Here is a 26,452-nt window from a genome sequence, read left to right as displayed (position 1 = left end):
AACCCGGCGGGGTTGCAGGCGAGGAAGCCAAGCAAATTGCTGGTGCCTCCTTGTAGCAGATGTTCAGTGCAGGTACTCCATAGGGAGGGCAGCCAGTGATCAGATAAATGGCCTGGTAAAGGACTTAAAAGGAGGTTCTGGATAAAGAAACAGAACGGGGGGAGGGGGTTGGGGACTCCTCTGATTGGTACAGCAGGGAGCCAACCCCCCCGGTTCTCATAGCCCACCTTAACCCTTTTACGAGGATGGTGGATGGAAAGTTCCAAGCTATGGGTTGGCTGGGGGACCGGGATGGAAACAAAGGGGGGCTGGTGGAAGCCCCGGAGAACTGATTTGAATAAGCATGGATTAGCCTGCACTGTACACTTTATCTGCTGGGTAGTCCCAGACATCTATATAATAAAGTTGTGGCCTGATTAAAATCCATAACAAGTCTCTCCTGTCCTTGCGGTGTATCCGGACAATGAATGACTTAACATTCTTCACTTTGATCCTCGCCCACTACTGATAAATAACTGGGTTCTGATTGCAGAAGCATCTCCAAAAAAAACCCAAAACATTTTACTCACAGCTACATCCGTGCAATACCATTGACTGCATATGAATAGCAATTTTTAAATGATTTTCAATTACCAACTGAGGATACTGTCTGAACCACCACCATAAGTTGCATTAAAACAAATTCTATTTTCTATTTAAAAACCTAGTAATTCATCTTGTTTAATAAAAGACAACACATATTCATTACTATTCTTCCAACATGGAAGTTCAATAAATTATTGCCTCTCATCAGCCATCACCTAAATTGTGGTGTTAGGACTGTACATCTAAATCTCAATCATTGTGGAAACAGCTGTGCAAAAGACTTCAGGAGAAGATGGGTCCTGACTTCATAATAGGCTGAACCCAAACCCCAGATCTAAACACCTGTTAATTTTGGAGTGTTACACAATTCGGATCCCAATCCAGTTTTCTATCTTGGATCCATCTTCATCCCTTTCACACCATTCTAGGACCTGTTTTCTATCCATGCTGACTAACAGAGGGGATAACATGGAGAGCTTTTTTTTCCACTTCACAGTTCTGGTGGTGCTACCAAGGGAGTTTTATGGGTTGCTGTACCCCTAAGGGCAGGAAATCATCAATAGGAGCCTTAGCTAGTGTCCCTCTGCTTTGACTGTAGTGGGTTTCCATGGCCTGGGTTCTTAGATACTAAGTGGTAGTGCCTCTACGTGACTGCTTAAGGGATTCAGGAGTCCTACCATACCAACTGCCCAGTAGGCAACAAGTAATTCCTGTGAAGAGTTCTAATACGTCTCCTTCCTTCTTCTCTCTGGAGCCAATACATTTCTGAACAACCTCATAGGATTCTGATTTCCATTTGTCTGCCAGCTTGTTCTTCGCTTTTACTCCCAAGTTCCTTATAAAAGCCCAGTCACCTGGAAGTAGTTCTTGCTCCCTCATGCGCCTGTCATGCCAGGTCTTATTTTGAGTTGCAGTCTTTGCTGTTGCATCTGTAGACAGTTGATAGGTGTTCATCAGGTGTTGCTCTTAATTATTTTACATATTGAGGATATGTCTCAGAGCCTCCTTCACCTGGAGTCACTCCAAAACAAATGTCCTCAGGTATTCTCACTTCCCTCCCAAACATTAGGTAACAAGAGGAGAATCCATTAGCAATGTCCTTGGTACAATTATAAGCATGCACTAGTTGTGAAATATGTTGGCTCCATTTGTGTTTTTGTATTTGGCTGAGAGTCCCAAGCATGTTCAAAAACATCCTGTTGAAATATTTTTGGTTTTAGGTCCTTTTGTGGATGATACGGAGAGGTTCAGGATTTCTTTACCTCAATTATTTGTAGTAGTTCTTTGATAAGTCTACTTTCAAAGTCACATCCCTGATCAGAGTGAATTCTGGCAGGCCAACCATTGGGCACAAAGTAGTTGTCCCATAATATCTTGGCTACAGTGGTAACACACCGATCTTCCATGGGGAACACGTGTGTGTATCAAGTGAAATGATCCGTTACCACTAATATGATAGTGGTCCCTTTGTTGTCAGGTTCTAAGGACAGAAAATCAATATGCACAAGACACATGGGTCTCTTGTTTCGGATGTTAACTAACTGGAACGATGGTTTGGGTATTGTCTTCCAAGCTACACATCTGTAAGCAATGCTTACAATATTCCTCTACATCTCTTGTTTCAATTGGTTTAGTCAGCCTTCCATCCCCCAGGGTTTGTCTAATTACAAGGCTCAACAGCCTTGGTGAGGTGAGCACATTGCAATCTTCCCCTTCTCCCATTTATCCAGCAACAAGCTTGAATCCAGTTTTTGTCAAATCAATTCACTGAGTTACATATACCTTATAAGATGCAAAGGAAGCTAAAAGCTAAGACAATGCTCAAACGGATGCAAAGTACTTCTTATATTATGTTTTCTCTTTCTGAATCTTCAATACACCTGCCTGCATTACAATGTGTTTTTGACTCCGGAGGTGCACACCAGCTCAACTGGGAGGGGTGGGGGGAGCACCTGTGGTCAAGTGGGAGGGAGAGAGAAAATTTTGATATTTCAGAGAAATAAGTGCTGCCAAAGCTGATATTCTACTGGAGTGGATGCCTTTGTGAGCCTGGGGGGTGGGGAAGAGGGAGTTGACCAGGAGGGACAGGCAGAGGAGAAGTTAACTTGGACAAGAAAGGGGTTGAGGCTGGGTGGGGGACCAGTTTGGCTAATGGATGTGGAATTTAATATTTCAGAAAATGAAAAGCTGTAAAGCTTAACTTTTCCAATCATGGATGGCATTTTGAGCACTGAGGGGGAAGAGGGTGATAAAAGCCCAAGAGACTTGGGAAAGAATTCTAATTCAAATCTATCCCAAATGGTAGCAGCCCTCGGGTACCTGGAATAGAAGTTGTCTAATCCCCATATAAAGCTGAATTGTAATATAGAATATAATACATTGTGATAGAAGTCCCCTTCCCAGCACTTTGGTGCTGGTGTCTGCCTGAGTTTTGGAAGCTGTCTATTCTACAGGGTCTGCCTTGGGCTCTTGCATGGAGAAGAGATCTAGATTTCCAGGGAAATCTCATCCAAGTCCTGGTCCTTGGTGCTGTACACACACAAAAAATGGGGTTTGGTAGTGACCTTTCTGGCATAAATCCACTGCAGCTTGTGATGGTAAGAGCAGTTACTGGGAGCATGGCTGGAAGTTTTGTTGCTGTCCTTGTTTTTCATAATTCTGCTGGAGCTCCTTTCCTTCGTTATGGTACAGGAACTGATCCTTCTCCAGCATTTGCTTTGTTTGATATATGCAGATTTATCTCCTCTCCCAGCTCTTGAGGTAATCCATGATGTGAGCACTAGTCCACATGAAAGCCCAAGGCCCAGCTGCTATAATACTGAGAAGGATAAGAAACTCCAGGAGAGTGTACTTGTAAATGGGGGCCACCTTTCTGAGTGCCAGTAAATAAAGATGAGGCAATATACAGTCAACATGACCTCAGAGCAATAGAGAGCACACAGGTAAACATACAAGTGAATCCAGATGTGAAGCAATGCCCTGAAAAGTCGATCTGAAATGTGGATGCATCCACACAAACCTTCTTCCAGACTAACTCATCCCAAAATGAACTTAATCCACGTTGATTGTCCAATTCACAAAAAAGTTGCCAGATAATTTCAAAAAAATAATTATTTTGTGTCAATGTATTTTAATCCAACCCCCCTGCCCCCCCCCCGCAAAAGTTAAAAAAAAAACCCATGTAGATAAACCCTTAGAGACCCTGAGAGAGGACTGTACACCTACACTTTTGGCTGTACTCAGACCCAGGAGGGTTAGAAGCACATGGGGGATCCAGATTTCACAACCAGTGAAATTAATGTACAGCATTAATTGGTGGGCAATGAATCTATGTCTTTGTATGAGTAACTGTGCTTTGTATGGTCTAAGCCCCTCCTGCTGAAGGAGTTCTTCTGAAATGTGTAGCCAGAGTTGGGACTGAGATGGCAACATATATTAAGCTGCTGCCTTTTCTACATATGGATGCTTTCTCTGTGTCTTCTCCTTTGCAGATTCCCTGATGCTGAAACTAATATCCACCTGAGCAGGAAAGCAAAGCATGAACCTGGCTTGGAGACTGAGCTACCCTCTCCCCCTGCTCAGGGTGATCCCTCCATGTCAGTGATGGGTCCGTGTAAGGAAGCTTGCCCTGCTTCTGTCAGCACTATTCCAGTTTTGAGGACAATCAGTAGAGTTTGGGTTCTACTGCTCTCAGCTCATGGGCAGTAACATTCCTTTAAAATTTTGTTTTGATAAAAAACATTTTAAAATATTAAGGAGAGTTCTGACTAAAAATGTGCACACTGAAGCCAATTCTTCCCCATTCATGCAGAATTTGCCATCTTCTTATCCTTATCCTTATCATTATAGACTCCATGTGAGAGAAAAAAACCTGTCTGACTTTCACAGTCAAGCCTCATCCTGGCAGGATAAAGTAATGTATAATCCAGGCCCATATTTTTCACTCTTTAACAGTCCAATGCTTTTTGTCCTTTACATCAAAGGAGAATAATCATAATCCACAGAAAATATGAAACTTGAGCTATGAAAACCCATCTCAGATTTATATGTTAATTTAAAAGTTGTCTGGTTTTTAAGAGTTACACATTTCACAACCACTTGCACAATATTGCTACCTTTGTGACAGGTGGTCACGCGCTTTAATAAAAACTGATATATAGTTAGGGGGGTTGTTTTATGTTTTAAGTGCATGTATTTGCAATTGTGAGTGTATCTGCTAATCAACAACTGTCAACTGACCTGGTAAGCAAAACAAATTTTCCTTTCACACCTAGGAGGCAGCCTACTTAAATGTTATTATGGCATTTCTCTTAGGGCTTTCCAGTGCCTTTTGGCACAGAGCTGAATAGGAGCAGTGCATGTGCACATTATCCTCTGGATGAGGGTGTGAAAGTAGAATGAATTATATTACAAAATTAGATAGGATTAAAGAAATGCTGTCTGTACCTTTAAGCAAAATCGCTGGAATGCTGCAGTCCAGGTGTCAGGAATACAGACATTAACATAGAACAATTGCACCGTTTAAGGGCAATTGGTGAAGCATTAGCCTTAGATCGATAAGAGTTAGTAAGGAAGTAGGATATGCATGCTGTGCCCCAGGTGAATTTTGCTGTTTTTCTCTCTTTGTCCCTTTGTTTAATTCCCGCTCTTTTATCTGTATAAATAAGTCTGTTTGGGTCTTGCATGGCCACTCACATTATCTGGGTGTTATTGGCAGAGCGCTGTGCTAATAAAACAGAGTGGTCTGACAAATTGTGAGTCTTGATTCTAACTTTGACAAGGGGGACTTAGAAACTCTGGTTTGCTGAGGGGAGGGGCCAAGGGGAAGCCTCATCCTCCCCTGCTACCAAAGAGACAACTTTTCCAAAAACAGATTCTGCTGAACACTATCCATAATAAGAAGGCAATGGAACATCTGATAATGCCAACATTGGCCAGAATATTAGTGTAATATGATAATGTTTAAATGAACAGGCTCTTGATCAGAAGTTCCCCCTAACTCATCTCCTGCTATACAAAATAACTCAGAAGCGGCTTACACCAGTATAGGAAAAGTCAGACACCAGAGGCTCAGATAGACCCTTATCTGTTACTCTACTTTAAACCCAGACTAGCTCCCTTGAAGTCCTCACAGTCACTGATATTGCACCAGCATAAATGAGATCAGAATATAGTTCAAGCTCTCTGAAAGAGACCCCATCTTGAGACACAGACTGCCATGGACATAGGTGAAAGTTACTTTTTCAGGGAACTTGAATGTGTGAAAGTAAAATGAATTATATTGTAAAAATAAGAATAGATTAAAGAAATGTTGTATGTACCTTTAAGCAGAAATAAGAAATGTTGAAATACAGGTGCCAGGAAAAGAAACATTAGGCATAAACAATGGTGCTAATGGTGAAACATTAACAGAAGATCGGTAATAGTTAGTAAGGAAATAAGATATGCATGCCTAGCCCAGGTAAACTTATCAGATTCTGCTTCTTTTGTTATCTTGTTAAGTTCTCACCCTTTTATCTGTATAAATAAGATAGTTTGTGTCTTGCATGGTGCTCACATTATCTGGGTGTTATTAGCAGAGCGCTGTGCTAATAAAACAGAGTGGTCTGACAAACTGTGAGTCCTGAGTCCAACTTTAACAAATGCCTTAAATAATATTCCTTTTTGTCAAGAAATAATCTACTACACTTCTTAGAAGAAGCAGAAAGTGTAGGAGGACAACAAAAAAAACCCCAAAACATGCTGTGGGGATGGGACTCCTTAGGCCACTAGTAATTAGTTCCCTAAAGAGCCTGTCCCCATGACATGTAATTAGGATTAGTTAAAGCTCAGCTCTTTGAAGATGTAAAACACTCTAAAAGAGCTAATTGTAGTAGATTATCTATTACATTGGGAAATATATAAAATTTTTTGCTTCTATTTAATCTAAAAAGGGAATAGACATTTCATGCTCATTTGTAAACATGTCAGAGATGGCAAGGTTCTGAAAGATATTTCATTATCTTAAATGAAAAAAATGAAGATTTTGATCATGTATTTGTGCAAAATAAGTAAACTACAGATGTGCATTTTTGTAAGAGACCATATTGTCTTTTTCTAAAAAAAATAAAAATAAACCCCCGCAAAAGCTCCTTTTGCTTGTTTAAAAGGTATAAGTCCTCATACCAAATATAAAATGAAAACAAAAACAAAAAACTTTATTCCCTGCTTTTTAAAGACAACTCAGGAACATCAAAGTGTTGTCTTTCTTGGTTTCATTTGGTGATGCATTAAAAGACCTGTACACTTGGGTGGGAGCTTTTTCAGCTCTCGACTGAAGGGGCAGAGGTACTGAAACTTTAGCAAAGAGTCTTTCTCCCAAGTGTTTGAGATGAATAGGTGTTAACAGATATCAAGTCTGGGGGAATAAAAACAAATCACTTCCCCTGACAGTTACTCATCTTTTTAACCTCATTTCATAATCCTATTATTTCTTTGTGGGAAGCACAGAGTCCTTCAGTAAAAATAAAATAGAAAAGTCCTGAGACGCAGCAAGTTTTTTAAATTGTGAGAACTCCCCCCATTCCCTGTCCTAAGCCCCAACATGTCAGGTCCTCTTTATACACCATAAGGAAGCAAAACAGAGCACATTTTTTTCTCTCCTTTAAAAGCAATTTGCCAAATTTATGTTACCACATATGAAAACCAGCACAAGGCATGAATAGTTAACAAAAGCTACCCACGCAAACTGTCATCTGCATTTGAAAATAAGAATGCACTTTCATAATCCCTATGGTAATTATATATAATAGGATTTTAGTAAGGAGAATTATTATCATTTTAAGCTACTTTTCTCCTATTTAACGATTTTTTTAAAAAATCATTTTCGTTTCCAGTTCTTTTAAACATAACAAAACCTCCCTTATTTTTCCTCTGTTCCAAAGGTCCCAATATTTGGACATTCACCTCAGCTGTGTTGTGCTACCTGGGTATAAAAGTGCTTGAATAGGCTGCATTCCCTGTGGATGGAGTTTACATTTTTTTCTATAGTCTTCCCTTTTACACTGGTGGCATGTAACAGAGATCAGAATTAAGTCACTCCGGTAAACCACAGTGTTTGGGAGTTAATCTTAAAGCAGAGCCTTCCAGGCAAGGTCCTTTTCCTTTCTCACTGGTGCATGTGTCACCAACAGGTAAATTGTGTGCTACATCTCCCACTCTGGGCCCCATCTGCAGATGATGTGAGTCCGTTAGAGCCCAAGCTAGGGAGCCCCAGCTTTTAGCTCAAGCTGTAGCCACTCATGCTGTTAGCTTTGGCAGTCCGTGGTTCAATCTCCAGTGTGTCAGCCAAGATGGCAGCTATCACTCATGCAGTACTACTCCTGCTCTCTCATGGAGCTCCTCATACTGGAGAAGCAGGACTCTGTCAAATTGGTGTGTAGCTCACTTTCCGTACCCTAGAGAACACAGAGTGCTGGAGTCCTCCAGGCACCTGATGACACGGGAGAGTCAGTCCAGTGGTAATGTTAGCTGAGTTAGATAAACTCAGAGCTCAAACTGGCCATGCAGATTCACTCTTCTTGCACATGTTCCAGACCTTCAACTGGACACAGACTAAAGGGGCTCTCTTGCAAGCACCTTAAGCACTAAATGATCACTGCACATCATACCACTCATGCCTTAGATTTGCTACTGTTATCATATACTTTGCTTCTCCTCCTCAGCAATGTCCTCTCTTTTTGCTTCCAATCCCCTTGTGTTCCTTTCACCATTCCTTGCGCTGTTCACCACATACCTTTTAACTGATGCTTTCCAAATTATTATTAGTCTGCTAATCTCACCAACACATGGCAGCTCTGCTGCCTGGTACTGTAGAGCTAAGAGATTTGGGCCTGATTTTGCAGTGCCTTGCACTTTGTGTCGGCATTTTCACCTCTGAAACATGAGTGCAAGATGCTATAAAATCAGAATGGGACATTTTGCAGCGATTTTGCACACTTCTTACACCTGTTTGACTTCAGCGGGTTACTTCTGATTTACAGCAGTGTAAGTGAGAGCGGAATCAGGCCATAATCTTCAATGATACCCCCCAAACCCTCACCTGATTCCAGCAATGCCTCTGTTTTCTCAGGATCTGTTCAACTGCTCACAGTTACTGGCAGCCTTGTCTCTTTTATTGTGCATCCCTCTCTTTCTCCTTTTGTTTAGAACTGCTATACCCCTTCTATGATGGGCATTTTTCCCCTTCAGGGCTTGGGAATCTTTGAAAACACAAAGAAACAAGTTCTTCCTACCAAATCCTTTGGCAACTAAAAAGCTGGATGTTTTACAGGGATGTATTTGCATTATGTATGTATAAGCTGCATAAGGGCCTTTTTCGATGGCAGAGTCAGAGTGGAGTCATCACAACAGTTGATTGAATAGTAAATAGAACTGATTCAGGAATATTTTCATGAATTTCATTTGCTATGATTTCTGGGATCATATTACTTGTTATTCTCAAGTATTTGAGTTACCACAGCGCTTTGCTGAAACGTTCACAAATCTAAATGTTAAACACATTTTTATCAAGACTGCTTCATCAGAAAAATCCCAACCATAAATCCATTATTCTCCTCCTTAATATGTTTCAGTGAACAAGACATGGAACAGAAACAATGTCATGTGACTTAGATGACCAGCCGTACAGCGGGAATGCCGAATAATCAAAGCTAGCAGGTTGCAAGCAACCCATAAATTGAAAATATTCTAATCTCTCAAATGAAAATACAGTTTACAAGCACACATCCAAGTTTATGCATCAGCAAAATCTATGGAATGAAAATTGCAGGCTCAAAAAAGATGACAATGTAAAGTTGCTCTTTCAGTTTTAAAGGCTTATTTTGAACATTTGATCCTAAATTTCTTCTCTCACTAATGGGTCATAATTTTTAAAAAATTAAAGAAGTATTTAATTGAACCAGAGCCTGAAGCTGAATTTACACTATCAATTTAGCCCCTCTCCTTTTTCAGTTTAGTCGTTACTTAAAAGTGGAGATTTTGGAGAGAGAGGGAGGAAGGAAAAGATGAATGTTTACTCTTGATTTTACTCATTATTGCTGGGTTGTCTCTATGGCACCCACATGTAGAAAAGCACATAGAATGACTCATCTCTTGTGAGAATAAAACCGAAGGAGCAATATGTTTGCAAGCTTGAAGAGGCTTTCTTGCCAAAGTTTGAGTCTCTAGTGGACCTCTCACAGCTGCTCTATAAATGACTTCCTATGTGGTTATTGTATAAATGTGCAAGCTCCTCTGCACACGTAAGCCAAGAAACAATGCAGAGCTCTTCTAACAATTCTTATCCCGGCAATTTAGGAATTCTTGCAGGTGGGTTTATCATAATACTTTGTTAGCATTTTTGTATAACAACTGTTTCTTCATGCTAAAGAAACCCTGGAGGAAAATACAACATGGAGGAATATGGCTTGTATGTTAATTAATAGATACTTATGGGAAGAATGTTTTTTAGAAGGAAATTACACACACACACACAGATAAGTCAAACAGTTAGGGAATAGAATTACATATTAGATCTTGATCCAGATCAACATTTCAATATTTCCAAAGTTACAATGTTTTCTTTTCCTGACAACAGAATGCTCTGCTTTGGAATGTATTCAGTTGGAATGCCGGACAATAAATGTAAGCTGTCTGAGGATTTTGTGTGTGTGTGTGTGTGTGCATATGCATTATTGCCATTGTTGTGAGTATTTATCCTAAATGTCCTTTGGGGGGACTGTGGGATATGGCCAACTATATAGTTTATTTATTTCCCTCTGGAGCACTAAAACACAAACTATTAGCAATCTTCTAACACAGGATTCCCAATTACCCAAGTCAAGTTAATTATTAAAGATGTAATGGATTTTGTATTTTTCTCTCTCTCCTACCTGTAAGCAGAACAAGAAGAACATAATCACAGCAGTGGGTATTCTTTTTATGTTCTGCTGCATTGGTGAAGGCAAAATAGTTTTCAGGTAAGGGTTGCCTGAAGAAAACTTATCTAAACTAAACTGCTGAAAATGTTATTTTATAAGATCAAGGACTAAGTAGTATATTTCATAACTGCAACATGTTTCATAACTGCAATACCTCTAGCCAATGGAGATCATGGCAGATACGTTCACATCATGACCTCTGTTAATCTCCCATTGCAACTAACCATGGGAGACACTAAATCTAACAATATGCACTGAGATCATAATGGAACACAGACATAAACATCAACATAAACAGCCCCTTTCAGGGCCTTAGCCAAAGACAGCATTCAAAATCATCAGTTTCAACATGGACGGTTCTCTGCAGAGATGGCTGACATGCCATCTGGTATGAAAACAGATGTCACATGCCTGTAAGAGAAACAGAGAAAACAGCACCATACATTCCTGGGATGCTTTTCATATTCTATTACCAAAAAAGAGGGGCCCTCCATGTCATTCCTCTGCATCACTAACTTCTTTTTCTTCTTCAGGACAAAAATAATTTTGGTTTTAGAAAATCCTCATTAATAAGTAATACTAACCTTGCATCTCTATATTGCCTTTAATACCAAAGAAACTCAGAGAATCTGACTAATTTAAAATGAAATACACTTCATCATCAAACTCTGGGGATTTAGTTTATCAAAGTAATTCATCAGTTCTCCTTCATCAGTGAAGCCACTGCTAGCATAGAGCACAGCAGCTGTTTAATAGTGCATGTATAAAACAAGATGGGAAAACTTTAGGAAATATGCTCTAGGGAACAATCTTACACTGGAAAGAGGATGGAATAAGATGGACCATTATAGGTCTCTTCTAACTTTAATTTGTATGAGCCACAGTATCACCACAAAAAAGTTTTTAAGTGAAGAATCCAATTGAAGCTGCAACGGGGATTTTTAGGTAGGAGCAATCTAATTAACCAAATTAAATGTGACCAGAAAACTAGAATGTATCCCACTATTCTTAGGGAAAATGTCATTAATGATCTTTAATGAACACAAGAAGCCAGGACCTTGGTTTTATGTATTGTCTCCAAAACATTACTTCTGAGTAGAGTTCTACTTAAGACTGTGCTGGGAAACTGATTTAGGAGAGATTTGGAGAAAGGAGTGCTGCTTATTTACCTTTTTCTCATTCTCATCAACTACTGTCCCATTCTCTGTCCCATTTTCATCAACTATTGAGAACAGATGGGGTCAGTACAATAAACGTTAAAAAATTCCAATATAAGCATTTTCTGCCACTTACATGCATGGTTATAGCATGGTTTCTAAGGATTTCTTCTTTAAGCTACTTCCATCTCCAAACTTCTTGTTAGAAAGTGCTATTGAGTACATTGGTAAGACTCATTCTGACAATACTTGACACAGTGGAATTTACCCTTTGCCATCTAGCCAAACCCTAACAGGGATGCTACAGTTTAATTGTTGTTTAAAGGAGAAATATGCAAAAGACCAATATAACCTGCAGGTAGTTTTTGCACTACTATGCAGGAGTCCTGTGTTCAATACTCTGCCTTATCATCTTGCACCTTGGACTGGCAGGGACTGAGAATGTCTTGTCTAAGTGTAATTTCATCCAGCTGAATGATATGCAAGATTCTGTGGTTGGGAGGAGTTTATAATCAATGGAAGATCCTCAGAGGACAACGAGATATTTAGAGGATAAAGGGGGATGGGGAATAGTGGAAAATACAAAAGAGCATCACATAAAAGAAGAAAGATGATCTTGTGGATAAGACACTGAATTTAGGAGCTTTGGGTCCAATTTCTAGTTCTGCCACAGACTTCCAGAGTGATCTTAGCAAAGCCCTTAATTTCTTTGTGCCTCAGCTCCTCATGTGTAAAAATGGAGATAATACTCATTACTTTTCTCCATCTATTGTCTCTTGACTTTTCAGAGTGTAAACTCTTCAGGGCTGGGACTGCATCTTACCATATGTATATACAATGTTCAGAACAATGAGATGACAATCTTGGTTGTGGCCTCTATCTGTTATGATTCCTGGCTCCAGAATCTTAAATAAAGATGATGTAGAAGTGGAATAACTGAACTTTCAGGTCAACTGTTTATTTTCCTCATTAAAATATTACAATATATGAGTCATACGTCTTGCATTCCCATTATATGATCAGGTATTTAGAGTTAGGTCGGTCGTTTTGCTGCCGGAGCCATGATGCAATCTGTTGATGCACAATGTAACAGCTCCGCCAGAGGTGCCACAGAATGGTGAATTCATTCAAGCAGGTTTAGTGTATAGAGTGGCATGAAAATATAATAGGCCCACCTGATCAACCCTAGAACCACAAGTGCTGAGTAGCAGCTGCCATTCTGATTAGAGTGCTCCTCAAAAGTACCCAGCTTTAGAATAACAACCCATAAACAGCTAGCACCATGACTATAATGGACCAGTAAGTGTCAAGTGTTAAGAACACAGTGCCTTGACAGTTGCAAGTACTTAAAACCTTTAATTCAAATAAGTCTGCTTCAAATGGTATGTTCCACCTAAATAAGTTTGTTATCCTATGGGCCAACCTGACCTCCCTGGGTGTGCAGATGGTTACGTTTTTAATGGCATTGCAGATGCAAAAGCCAGAGTTTTCCTTACAGCTAATCAATCACAATGAAAGAAAGGTTATAAATATTGAAATAGCATCTGAATCTCACAAAACCTCAATACAATTAGATACATGATGACACACAGTACAGTGGCCTGGAGATGAACTGAAATAATCATGATTAAATCACTGTGAAATGCAATTTTTGTTGTCCTTCGGAGCAATGACCTATCTAGATTTTCCAACAAAATCTGGGATTATTTGGTTTAAATTGTGATGATGTTTACTTTGAGAAAGCCAACTACTTTAATGTTATTATGACAGCTGCATTTCAAAGTCAATGGTTTTCTTCAAGCATTTTTCAGTTGCAGCCATTAATTTCAGCATTTAATTATCTTCAGAAATTATTTTTTTTTCATTCTGTATCATTAATCAACAAAGTGTAGCGAGGTGTAGGACAAGGACTGAAGCAATGTGGAATCAATTAGATCTCTCTCTCTCTCTCTCTCTCTCTATATATATATATTTTAAATGATATTAAATCTCACCATGGCTTTCCACACCATCACTGGTACCATGCATATGCAGGCCCCACTCACACTATCATAAAATTGTAGGGCTGGAAGGTTCCTCAAAAGGTCACCCAGTCCAGCCTCCTGCAGTGCGGCAGGACCTGGTATATTTAAATCAGCCATGAGAGGTGTTTGTCTAGTCTGTTGTTAAAAATCTCCAGCAACGAGATTCTACAACCTCCTTTGGAAGCCTATTCTTGTGCTCAACTATTCTTATAGTTAGAAAGTCTTTCCTGATATCTAAAGTAAAACTCCCTTGCTGCAGATTACTTCCTGTCTTACATTCAGTGGACACAGAGAGCCAATTAATCGCCCTCTCCTTTATAACAGGCTTTAACACTATTTAAGTCACAGAGAGACACCAGAAGTAAAGCCAAATGTATACTCCAGAACTATAATGGCCCTATATTTTGGGAAAGGTTTGATGAAGCTCTGAACTTTGTAGCTTGGACTCATCTCTAGGTGACACAATTCCTGCTGCTTTAGAGTAGAGATATGTGTGAGTTAAAGAACAGGAGAAACACCATAGAAAAGAAGCAGAATACTAGACACAACCTGAACAAGCACTAGGAGCAAAATCCTGAGAAACTTCTAGTGAGAGAGAGAGAGAGAGAGAGAGCATGCTTGGGCTGAGTGCTGGCTGAAAGGGGCTTGGAGCTATCAGCAAAGAAACTGCCTCCAGTTGATTCTTCTGGCTGTGTTCAAGAAAACAGGCAAGCAGTTCAGAGCAGAAGAATAAAAAGCTTGTCTTGGTTTACATTTTAAGTTGTAAGTGAAGGTATAGCAATCTAGTGGTAGGGTGTAATTGCAATAAACTGGACACTATTAGTGAGTCTCTAACCTAATAATTTAAGATTCCATCGTTTCAGGCAGTCACATGATTCTAAATCATTTTGATCTAAGAAGTTGTCATGAAGGAGACCTGAAAGCTTGACAAAAAAAATCTATTTCTGAAATCTGGCCAACTTTATCAGCTTGAATACTTTGAACGCAACAGAATGATTTATTGGCATAATAGCTCTTGTAAAGATAAATTACTTTAATCCTTCTAGATTTGATTAGAGTTTTCTCATTATTTGTTTTGCTTCCCAGTTTGCAAATGTGAAGGTTTTGCTCTCTGTACTGTCATTCAACTCTTTCCAATTATCAGAAAACAGCATCACCAAATCTTTCTAATACCAGCCTTTCCTAGTTTGAAAACATTTCATTTACAGGCTCTCTTTCCAATTCTTCAAACAATTTTCTGTCTATTGTGATGTTGCATCCGTTCCATGACTCCTTAAGCATTACCCACTCTGTTGTACTCATGTCATGTACTCTCTAGATAGCTGAAATAGATTATGGAAAACATTTTAAAAAAGATACCTAAGTGACACATCATTTTTTAAAATTGTACCTTTAGGTGCCTAAATACCTCTACAAATATGGACCTTAAGTGCCTAAATCAGTTTTGAAAATTAGATTTAAGCGTTTGAGTCACTTAGGCATGTTTGAAAACTTCATCTAAGATCTCCACTCCATTCTTTATCCCCAAGGAATTTGAAAGCCTTTCACAAAACCATGCCATATTTACTTTACTGCATGATCTGTGATTTGATCCCTTAAACTAGTTTCAGATTTACTTAACAGTTGCTATGGAATTATTGGATTTCTAGATTCACTGTTTCCCCCCCCCCTCTAAGATCTTGTTTTAAAAGGTAACCCTATATCAGAAACTTTGCCATTTTGGGGGGACTTTATTTTATGAACATATCTAAAGGTTATTCGATTTCAATTTCCTTTAGTTATTAAACTGCTTCAAAAGAATACTGTGTATGGTTTTCGCTACACACCTTGATACATCTTCAGATTTTCTTATGGATGATTATTTAGAAATCTTTTTCACTTGTAACATCATATTTTAATGTTTCAAATTCAGTGTTTCAGGTTGATTATTTTTAAGAGGACCAGCATTTTCTTGATTACTTCTAAACAGTGTTTATACTTAAAACTTCTAAGTGATGTTTAGAAATACCTTGTGCTATTTGATAATATGTTATTATTTTTCAGCCTTTGCAGCTTTTTTTATATTCTGCCTTACCCTGCTGTTTACTATATATTTCGCATCTTTTTAAATGTTTCATTTTAATAGTTCCTGTATATCCTCTTCTAACCACTTAGGTTTTTAATTTTTATACTTTTTATTGAAATAAAAGTGAATATTCTCCTTTCCACCTAGTCCTTAAATAATAATCTGTAATATTCCACAGTAAACAGCAGATGGTTCTAATCAGTTTTTCTTCCATTCATCCTTTATTCCCTCAAAGTCTGCCTTTTAAGGCCAGTACTTTTGCTGCTATACATTTCATAATACCCTCAAGGTATATTTCAGATCTGATGAAACCATTATCACTAGATCCCAGATGTTCAGTGTTTTCTCTTTCAGTGATAACACTTAGGTCTTATGTCTTAGAACTAACTCTGAGATAGTCTTTGATCTTGCTTCCCCCCCTCCCCCGCCCCCACAACATTATGTGAGAAGGACACAATACTAAACTATTTTCAGAAATACTAGTAATTGCTTGTAGAAAAGGCATTAAAATTTGGGGTTCTGATAAGTAGAAACCAATGAAAGCTGCTCTCCCTATGCATCATTACAAACTCTGAAGCCAATGGGTCTACCCAAGTGCTTAAAGCTAAGCATGTGCATAAGTACCTTCTTGAGTTGAGGCTTTTGGTTTTTTATCGTTTAGAAAAAAATATACAGAAGAATATATTATTTGACAATCCTGTCTGTCTCCTTTAAGTATTGATTCCCTTCAGAGCACCTCATATCTGCTAGGAGAACTTGTAGCAGCTTGTGAGCACAGATTCCAGTGATGAAAAAAATCTGTGCATAGTGCATACAAAAGATTTCTGTATAGTAAACAGAACAGCTATGGGAAAGGAAACCAATAGATAACCCAATGTAACCAGCCTGAGCTCACCTGAGCTCAAATTGCCCAATTTGAGAGTTTTGAAATCTGGTTCACCTTACTTGCCAACCTTTTTAATGTCACTACACACTGGGCAGATTTACTCTTTATAACTGTAGATAGCTGTATTAAAATGGAAGTGCACCAAGTGAAAGCCATTGGGAGAATTTTTGTGGGCCATAATTTGACCCACTGTATTGCAAACAAAATATGTCTTCTGTTTGGACAAGAATCTTAGTAAAGATAGCTAATTGGTTGTCTCTGAGACATAGTGATTTCTCCTGTGCATTTGTGTTTGCTATGCCATTCTTTACCTTACTATGATGTCTATTGCTTTGCCTTTAAGAAAAAAAAACTAATTAGAACAAAGAGGATAATTCTCACAACTTTTTATGTTATAAAAAGAAACCTATATTTAATACTGTGACAGTGGAATAAAGATGTCTGATATGTTCAGTGATTAAAGCCAATCTACTGACTTTTCTAGTCAATAAGAAGTCAGACTCTTGACTGATGGTTTAGTTGGAGAGTCAGTTCTTAAAGGCACAACAATAATCTCGTAGTAGTTGCCAAAAAATAGGGTTCTCAGTCTAGACGCTGCATATAGGTATCGGCCAAGGGACACAACCCATTTGCCTGCCCCCATATTGTTAAATACTGGCTAGATGGGTAGGGATTTCCAGGGGAAAGTTTGAGTGTTCCTGGCCTAGAAAACCATTTTTAAGACATAATTTCAACTAAGTAGCTAGAGTGTCAATATTTAATATTTTAAATACTACCCTTTGCAATAACCACCATCTGTTTAGGTGGGTTTTAATCTAGTATAAATAAAAAATAACTTTTCAATTACTGAACATCTTTTGATGGACAATTGTATAAACAAAGCTTAATAGTACAAACATGTCTTAATCATATATTCAGCTTTAACTGCCTCTGATTTATTCAGTCAACCATCTGGAAAGCTTTATTCATCTGTAACTTATTCAGAGAGTTTTCTGTAAGTGTAGCTAATATACTTGCTCAGGAACTAGATTTTTGCAAATAAGGAGTATCTCCATTAACTTCAAGAAGAAATTGGATTAGGCCCATAGAGTGGTTTGGTACAGTTTAAGTATTTAAGTCACTTGAATTACACCATTGCCCCCAAACTCTTTCTGTTAGTCTTCTATTTGTTCAACTCTTTTGTACTTATCTTGTTTTCAAGGCTGAATTTCTAATTACTGTTCTTCCAGATCTTCCTACAGAGTACCATAGATTTAAATGGAGTCATTTGTTAGGTAACAACATATCTTTCTCATTTCCAACTTCACTATCTGTAACTAGTATTACTCATATGATTTCAGGTAAGTGCATTTCCACCAGTCTGCTAAACTTTAACTTTGTGGAGCTGAATTTATTACTTGTAGATGAGGCAGTACTAATGATGTCTCAAATGTATTTCATAGTGTACCCATAACTCTTAGCTACCCTCAGCTGAAAATTTCTCCTGGAGATGTTTTCTGCTACCACATAACTTGAGAAAAATGATTACATTAAAAAAAACAAACCACAAACAGATACACAATATGGCATTGTTTCGCAAGTGCTGAGCTTTTTTCGTGAGCTTTTTTCGTATTTTTATTGTAGGTATTTCTAGTGTGGCTATTATCTTGGCTTCCTTTCTACATCTGTAATAGATTTTGGGCCAACTCCTTAACTAATGTAAATGGACATAGCTTCACTTAGTCAGTAGGTAACACTGTTCTACGCAAGCTGAGGACCTGGTCACAAGTCTCTGTGACTTGTTCCTTAGTAACATCTTGTATCTGTTGTACATTTGTAAATCACTCATATTATGAATATTTAGTGTATTCAGCCTGGGTTTCTCACAATTCAAGCCCTCTAGCTATTCCTAATAGCTCTTTTAATTTCATCTAATTTCTTAAAGCTTTTCTCTTTAGTTGCTCAGATGTGCATGAAGCTATCGTTTGTGTTTACATTTTAGAACCCAGAGGCACTCTGCCTTCACTTGCACCCCACTGATTTCATTGTGGATACATACGTCATGAAACAGAGCGGGTTTGGTCCTACATTGTTAAAAGTTACATGAACTTGTCTGTTCATTCAGGGCCTGATTCTCCATTGGTTTAAATGAGCAGAGTCAAGGTCCCAGTCTTGAAACATGCTTTCTATTTCTTTATGCCATGCAGTCGTAATTTTAATTTTTTAAAATATCTTTATGAGGAAAAGTATTCAGAGCCAGTGCTGCTTTGTACTTGTAATACGCCTCTATCCTTAAACAGCACATTGGATCCTAGCCAATATATTATGAGCCTTTTTTCCTGCTCCCCTGGGATGAGATTCTCACCCATTCCAGCCTGAAGCCTGATAAAATGACTGGAACAGCATGAAGTAGCCCTATAAGCAAATGGAATGGGAACTGGGGTAGACAGCTGTAGGCTGCTCTCCAAGGCCCTCACCCCTTCAGAAACCCTGGCATAAGGGGCATACCAAGGACAGAGTGGGAGGAGGAGGTCACGAGCTGGGCTGCTGCATACAGCCTTGTCGAGCTTCTGGGCAGTGCTGCTGCCCATACGCAAGTGGAGACAGGCTGCTGTAAATTAGAGAGCCAGTGACTTCAATGCAGTTTGGATCAGGAACCGCTGCAGTTCATCATCTTGTAGTATCCCCTGCTTTCTTCCAGTATTCTCCTCTGATTGTTTTGTCTTCTCTGGTTTCGCTTCTTTTCCATGGAAAGTTACTCACCTTACTTGAACTTTCTGGAAGGATTTTTGTCCCAATTACACAAATATGATCTCATTCCAGTAGACAAATACCTAGGGCTAGATTGTGACTGTGGCTGAGCAAGTGGGAAGAGAGACATCTCACAAGCAAGCAAGAAATCTTCTCCACTGACACATTATAACATCCTTTTATGCCTGTTTCATCCTCTTTCCATCTTCTCTTTCAGTATCATTTTCACTTACTACTGGTTTTTCACCCTTCCTTTCCCATCTACAAGACAAACTTGTTTTCACTTCTCAGTGCCAGGAGAAAGCATTTTGGTTTTGTGCTAAGCAAAATGCCAGTCACAGTCTTTCATCATTCTGTTTACTTTGGATGTCAGTGCCAAATCTGGAGAAATTGTGATTTCTCTGTTTGCTATTAGTATATTCTGTAATGTGCAAATAGCAGCAAAATGCACACATAATGTTAACCAGAGGATCTAAGCAATACACATGTTCTTGTCAAATACAGTTGCACACAAGGGATTATCTTTACCTTCCCCAACCCCCACCCCGAGTATTCACTTGAAATGTATTGTAGGGAGTTAAAGATTTCTCCCTTTACTTTAATTTAGAGCTGCATGAATCAATCAATTTATCTAATGGTCCAGAACACTGGAATGTTATAAATGGATTCTCTCATTTAGGGACCCTGGGCCCAATCCAAAGCCCACTCAAGTCAATTGAAAGACTCCCACTGATTACAACAGAAGTAGAAACAGGCTCAGACTGTGGTTGCAAAAAGGAGGAGGGAAAAAGAGTGTCAAGAATCTTCTCTGTGGTGCAGACCACCAGCCACAATCCTATTCCTTAGTTTCCTATTAAACAAGGACTTGGAAAGTTTAGCACCTGGTGTCCTCAGACTACACCAAAGGAGACAACAAGGGACGGAGTCCTGGCTTTGCCTCCTCTTCCATAACCAGCCAGCAGAGTTAACTAGTGTGAAGGGTATCACAGACTGTAGCACGTTTTGCAGCTCTATTGTGTTTTTTAGGTGGTCAGCAAAAGAGAAGGTACAAAGTGCACATCATCCCAGAAACATCTTCCAAAGAAATTGTGCCAAAAGCTGGTACAGTACCTCTGGCACCTGGACCAGGAATTGCTTCATCACTTGTAGGCTGTGGCTACACTTAGCACTTCAAAGCGCTGCCGCGGTAGCGCTGCCGCGGCAGCGCTTTGAAGCGCTAAGTGTAGTCAAAGCACCAGTGCTGGGAGAGAGCTCTCCCAGCACTGTCCGTACTCCACCTCCCTGTGGGGAATAACGGACAGCGCTGGGAGCTGCGCTCCCAGCGCTGGGGCTTTGACCACACTGGCGCTTTGCAGTGCCGCAATTTGCAGCGCTGGAGAGGGTGTGTTTTCACACCCTGCTGCAGCACTGCAAATTTGTAAGTGTAGCCAAGCCCGTAGTATATCTCTATCTTCCCACCCCTAGAGCTGACTTAGCTCCTTTGGCTCTGATTCCACTGATTTCTCCTCTCTTTAAGAAGCCTAGTATCAACAGTAACAAAAGTCTACCCCCAACTCTTTGTGTGCCTGGGGAGAGCAAAGACCATGACTGACTGGCAACTGCACAAGGACCTTTGCACCTTCCACATTTGCTCCTGAAGAGCCACATGTAGTTCACTCCATCCACCCTGATTGTATTGACCCTGTCAACACTGGTTCTCCACTTGTGAGGTAACTCCCTTCTCTTCATGTGTCAGTATAATAATGCCTGCATCTGTAATTTTCACTCCATGAATCTGAAGAAGTGTTTTTTTTACCCACGAAAGCTTATGCCCAAATAAATCTGTTAGTCTTTAAGGTGCCACCGGACTCTTTGTTGTTTTTGTGGATACAGATTAACATGGCTAACCCCTGATATTCTGGCCAAAGGATGTAACAATCTTTGTTATGTTATGTCTTCAGAGAGGCAATGTTTCTGCCTCAAAACCTGCTGCTGGATAGTGCACCTCCCCTAGCATGGTCTGAAGCTTTACTGACGAAGTCCTGCAAGCTGCTACACACACTCAACTCTCAATGAGCTCCTTGGGCATTGAGGATACTTGTTTAGTATTTATGGAGTTATACTCTAAATCCACAGCAAAGCCTTACTATTCCATGATCTTGGCTCTGCTTTATGGCATGGTACAAACTGGATTAATTTTTTATTATCTTTAAACATTTCTCTCCTCTTTTGCTTCATTTCACATAGCACTTGTCTTCAGTACAAAGTCTTGAGGTCAGCATTTTTTCCTCTGTTCCATTTGCAATTTATGTAACCAGAGTAAAGATAATGTTATTCTAGTCCAGTGTTTCCCAAACTTGGGAGACCGTTTGTGTAGGGAAAGCCCCTGGCGGGCCGGGCCGGTTTGTTTACCTGCCACGTCCACAGGTCCAGTCAATAGCAGCTCCCACTGGCCGCGGTTTGCTGCTGCAGGCCAATGGGGGCTGTGGGAAGCAGCAGCCAGCATATCCGTCGGCCCACACTGCTTCCAGGAGCTTACATTGGCCGGCAGCAGTGAACCACGGCCAGTGGGAGCCGTGATCAGCCGGACCTGTGGACGTGGCAGGTAAACAAACCGGCCCGGCCCGCCAGGGGCTTTCCCTACACAAGTGGCGTCCCAAGTTTGGGAAACACTGCTCTAGTCTATTAAACAATAAAACAAAAAATTGCTGAGCTACAAAAACAGTTTTCTTTAGGATTATTTAGACAATCTGTAACTGCTTCTGGTATTATAAATTATTTCCTCCTTTGCCTATTACTGAAACATTGTAATTACTTTAGTTATGGCACAAACCAACCACCACATAAATATACGACAGGAAGACAACTACAACTATTAAATAATTAATAATTTTGGACCTAGGTTAGTATTATGGTTCCCATGATGATTAGTTTGTTATTACATCTTTGTTTTTTGTAATAGTCTTTTAAATGTTTTCCCCACTGCTAGAAATCAGTTTAATGCTGTGGTCTAAATAATTTAACTTGTTTTCTTAACAGCATCAGAAGACTCCGCCCCGAAGGTGACCACTAGATGAAAATGAAACTTTTAATGTATACAAATCTTTTGTTTCCAAAAATACATTTTTAATTTTGATAAATGAATAGTTCATCAAATGTGTATATTTGCCTGGAAAATTACCATCTTCTTCCTTCTATTGCTTCAACCGCTATGTATAACATGCAGAAACTCAATGTATAAATGGAGTATAGTACATTTGGCTGAGAAGTACAGTACAAGCAAAACAATTTTATTTATCAAATGAAACATTGTCAAGTTCAGTTTCTCATTCTCTCTTTATAAATCTATATTAGGGTTCGAAGTGCATAAACCATAAAAAGCTTGGTTTACTTTGGCTAAGCATCCCTATGAAGTGGACCTAGATATCTCTCTCTCTCTTTTCAGGACACTCTCTTTGCTTCAAGTGCAATGCCCCTGTCACTTTCTCTTGTAAGCTTCTATTCCATCCACCCATCTTACATTTTATCTGCCATAGTTTATGTTCCTTCCTTTTGCCTTCATTGGAATTGGATTTCCATTCTGAAATATACTTATTTGGATCTTGGACATTTAACCATAATTTTCTTCTCTTTTTGCTTAGAAGTATGCATAACTTTTGTGACTCAGTTATGTAGCAATCATGCTGAGTCTAATGATTTTAATGGACTTACTGTCGTGACAGATCCTGTTCTCACAGGATTTCAAGCTCAATGTCTAAAAACAACATATTGTATGAATTCACTAGGAAAGCTTTGGAAAAGCATTCAAACTGAGCTGAATCTTTCAACCTTCACTCATCATTAATTTACCCTAGACGAGTATTAATATTGCTAAGGAAATGTCATGTTACTTTACTGAATAACCAGAAACCATAATAGTTGTCCGAGTTATAAAAGAATATCTGTCCATTCCTGATTTATAATTAGAAGGGTTTTTCTATTCTTTCAGCCTTCATTGAAATGAAATTCATCTTTCATTTAACAGTCTATCGTGCTCCTGCATCTAATGACATAGTTTGCTAGAAGCTATTCTTTTATATTTTTCTATGCCCTGGTTTCTCTACATTGTCCTTTACCTCCTGTGAACAAAGCTAATGCTTTTAGCATGCTAATAATTATTATATAGTACGAAAACCTACTACTATATACTTATTTTAACCTGCTTATATATTGCACTGCTCATTAAAACTGCAGAATAGTTCTTGTTAACTTCTTCCTAGTATTATCCATTGCAGTTTCCTACTTCTCTAATCAGACTAATGTTCCCCACCATTTGCCTTGGATCACTATTTAGCAGAATTTCTATTTAATCTCATAGAGGGGATTTCACACAGTTGTAACCCCCCCCCCGCCCAATTCTGCTCACTCTTCATGGCTGTCCTATGGTGATGCTTGTTAGTATCATGATAATAAAACATGAGTAACACCTAATATTTATTTAAGGGAAAATTCATGTCTGTCCCCCCCCTTTTCTCTCCATTATGTTGAACTTTTTTCATATTTTTGATTGAAAACTAGACACTGGAAGAAATAATTGTGAGGGTTTGTGCTCAATCAGTTGATTTTTAAAGATATGGAAAACCATATGTCAGGGTAAGCGCCTAAATAGGACACCCATAGCTTAAACTGAGATGTTTAAACCCCAAGCAGGCAACTTATACAATTTGAGTCTCTGTGGCATTCGAATGGCCTAATTAAAATCACATTTGATTGTCAGGCCCCATGACAGGGCTGCAGCAAATACATTATTCTACATAGTGCATAATCTGTATTTTAAACACCTGTGTTGTATGCTTCACTGTAAAACTAAATGGTAAATGTGTAGAAAATCCTATGCTTAAAGTCCAAATATCAGTACAACAGGACTTCCCTCTGCCAGAAATCAAAGCATAACTGTATAAAGTATGGCTAATTTCAGCTAAAGCAAGCCAGACTTATCTCAATTCCTACAGGCCCTTCCCCCTAGTTCTCACTGCTAGAATAAGCCCCCAAGTTTCCTACAGCATATCCTTCTTATAGTCTGCTGTGGAAATTAATTAATTCTCTGCAGCTGACCTAACCCTACTAGCCTGCAAATCCCTGTGCCCAGAGCAGGCAGCTGTGAATATTTCCTGTAGCCAGAAGAAGAGGGCTAACTCCTTTTCTGTCAATGCCTTAAGAAGAACTATAACCTGAAAGTCAGAAATAAATGTAAGCCAGAAATTTATCTTTGATTAAACTATTCCACAACGCAACACAACAAAGCCAATGTAAGTCTCAGGCTTTTATCATATTTGTTATTCTTACCCTGTGTACACATTAAGACTAAGTCTTACCTTTTGATCAAACTTCGCATTCCAAGAAGCTATCCATGATTATAAAGCTAAGGATATATTAACATGGTGTCCGTTCCTGCATCAAAACTCAACAATCTCTAAGTATTTGATGCCAAGGGAAATATGATATACTTCCTCTCTTTACTTTCAGTTCCTTACCATTTGTCCTACCTTAGGCTGTGATTTAATTTCCTATGTCTCCTGCTGATAACTCAAAAAAGGTGAAGGGTAGAATTCACAATGGGTGCTCCCCTCCAATAACCTTTAGTGCTGTGAGTCAAGCATTCACCTAGACTATGGAAGAGCTGGGTTCAATTCTTCTCTCTGACTGAGGGGGATTTAAACTTAAGTGGCCTATCAGCATAGCCAAACCACTAGGCTATGGTGTAAACTAGAGTAGGAAGTTCTCAATTTCTCCAGTTGAAGCTGTTCAACTCTGTATAAATACTGAAATATTCATTTGGCTAGGGCAAAGCTGAAAATGACTCTATGGTCTGCTGTTTAGGGTATGCTCCTAGGATGTAGGAGACTCAAGTTCAGATCCCTGAACCACATCATAGGGGAGAATTGAACTTTAACCAGGGGAGTAGGAGTTCCAATCTTTCTTCTCATGTCTTTTGTACAGTTTTAGGCATGCTCTGAGTACCCCTATCTTGCCTTCTGGGGCTGATCCAGTAGGAGTACTCAGAGAATGCCTATTTTTGTGAATTCCACGGGGGCTTAGGAGTGAGTTAGGTGGCATGCTGCTGGTTAGTTTCAAGACTGTGCCCATACTCAGCCACTGAAATGTAGGTGCCTTAGGGTCTTTACTGATGGAAACAAACACTTGCAGACTTTAGGCACTTGAGGGTTCGACACTATCTGAATGGGGGTTTATGAATGATGGTGGTACCTAAAATGTTGGACTTAAGTGTCTAATGGCCATGTTTCCCTTTTAAAATGCCGTTCTGCGATGTTTCTGGCAGTATAGATTTCCTCTCATCTCTTTCTTTCCTCTGTCTCTTCCCCTCTGCTGTTTCTTGTTCCTTGGATCTGGTCCAGCAGCTCCACTCCCTGGCAAAGCAGGAACTGAATGCCAACAAGAGAACATAAGGGATACCTAGCAGTGTTCTTTCACACTCTCAGAACATCAGCACCAAATTCTTGGCAACTACAAATGCCTAATGGCACTCATAAGACCAGCACTTTTGGAAAGTGCAAGTCATTCCTGAATGTAACTGTGTTGCTGAGATTACAGATGTTTCCTATTTCCATTTGCAAGGCCACAGTATCCTTCTTTGGAATCCCTTTGATTTTGGTCTGGGAGCTATAAAAATTACTTGCAGCAATGAGTCCAAATACAATTGGGTAGTTAATTTGGGTGACATGCTCAACCTAATTTTTTTGTAGATAGCACAGACTTCAGCTTCTATACATCTTACTTGCAGCTTTTTATGTTCTGGTTCAGCAGCAATTTGCATGTGGTTTTGGATTTGTTATAGTTGGCATTTCACTGCACTACTTGTATGGGCTCTGCAAGCTCTGCTAAACTGAAAACTTTCTGTCAGTGAGAGGATCCAGACCATTCATCTGCCCTCCCATTCCTCTTATTTCTTTAGTGCTTAAGCTGCAGAACATAAAACTGATCTCTAGCTATACTTCTCAACAGACAATGAAGTTTTGAAGGAGAAATTGGGACTACCTGATATACAGTGTGTTTTCTTAGGAAGCTAA

Source organism: Mauremys mutica, chromosome 8, assembly GCF_020497125.1.
Source record: "Mauremys mutica isolate MM-2020 ecotype Southern chromosome 8, ASM2049712v1, whole genome shotgun sequence".
Taxonomy (NCBI): Eukaryota; Metazoa; Chordata; order Testudines; family Geoemydidae; genus Mauremys; species Mauremys mutica.
This window is presented reverse-complemented; position numbering follows the sequence as displayed.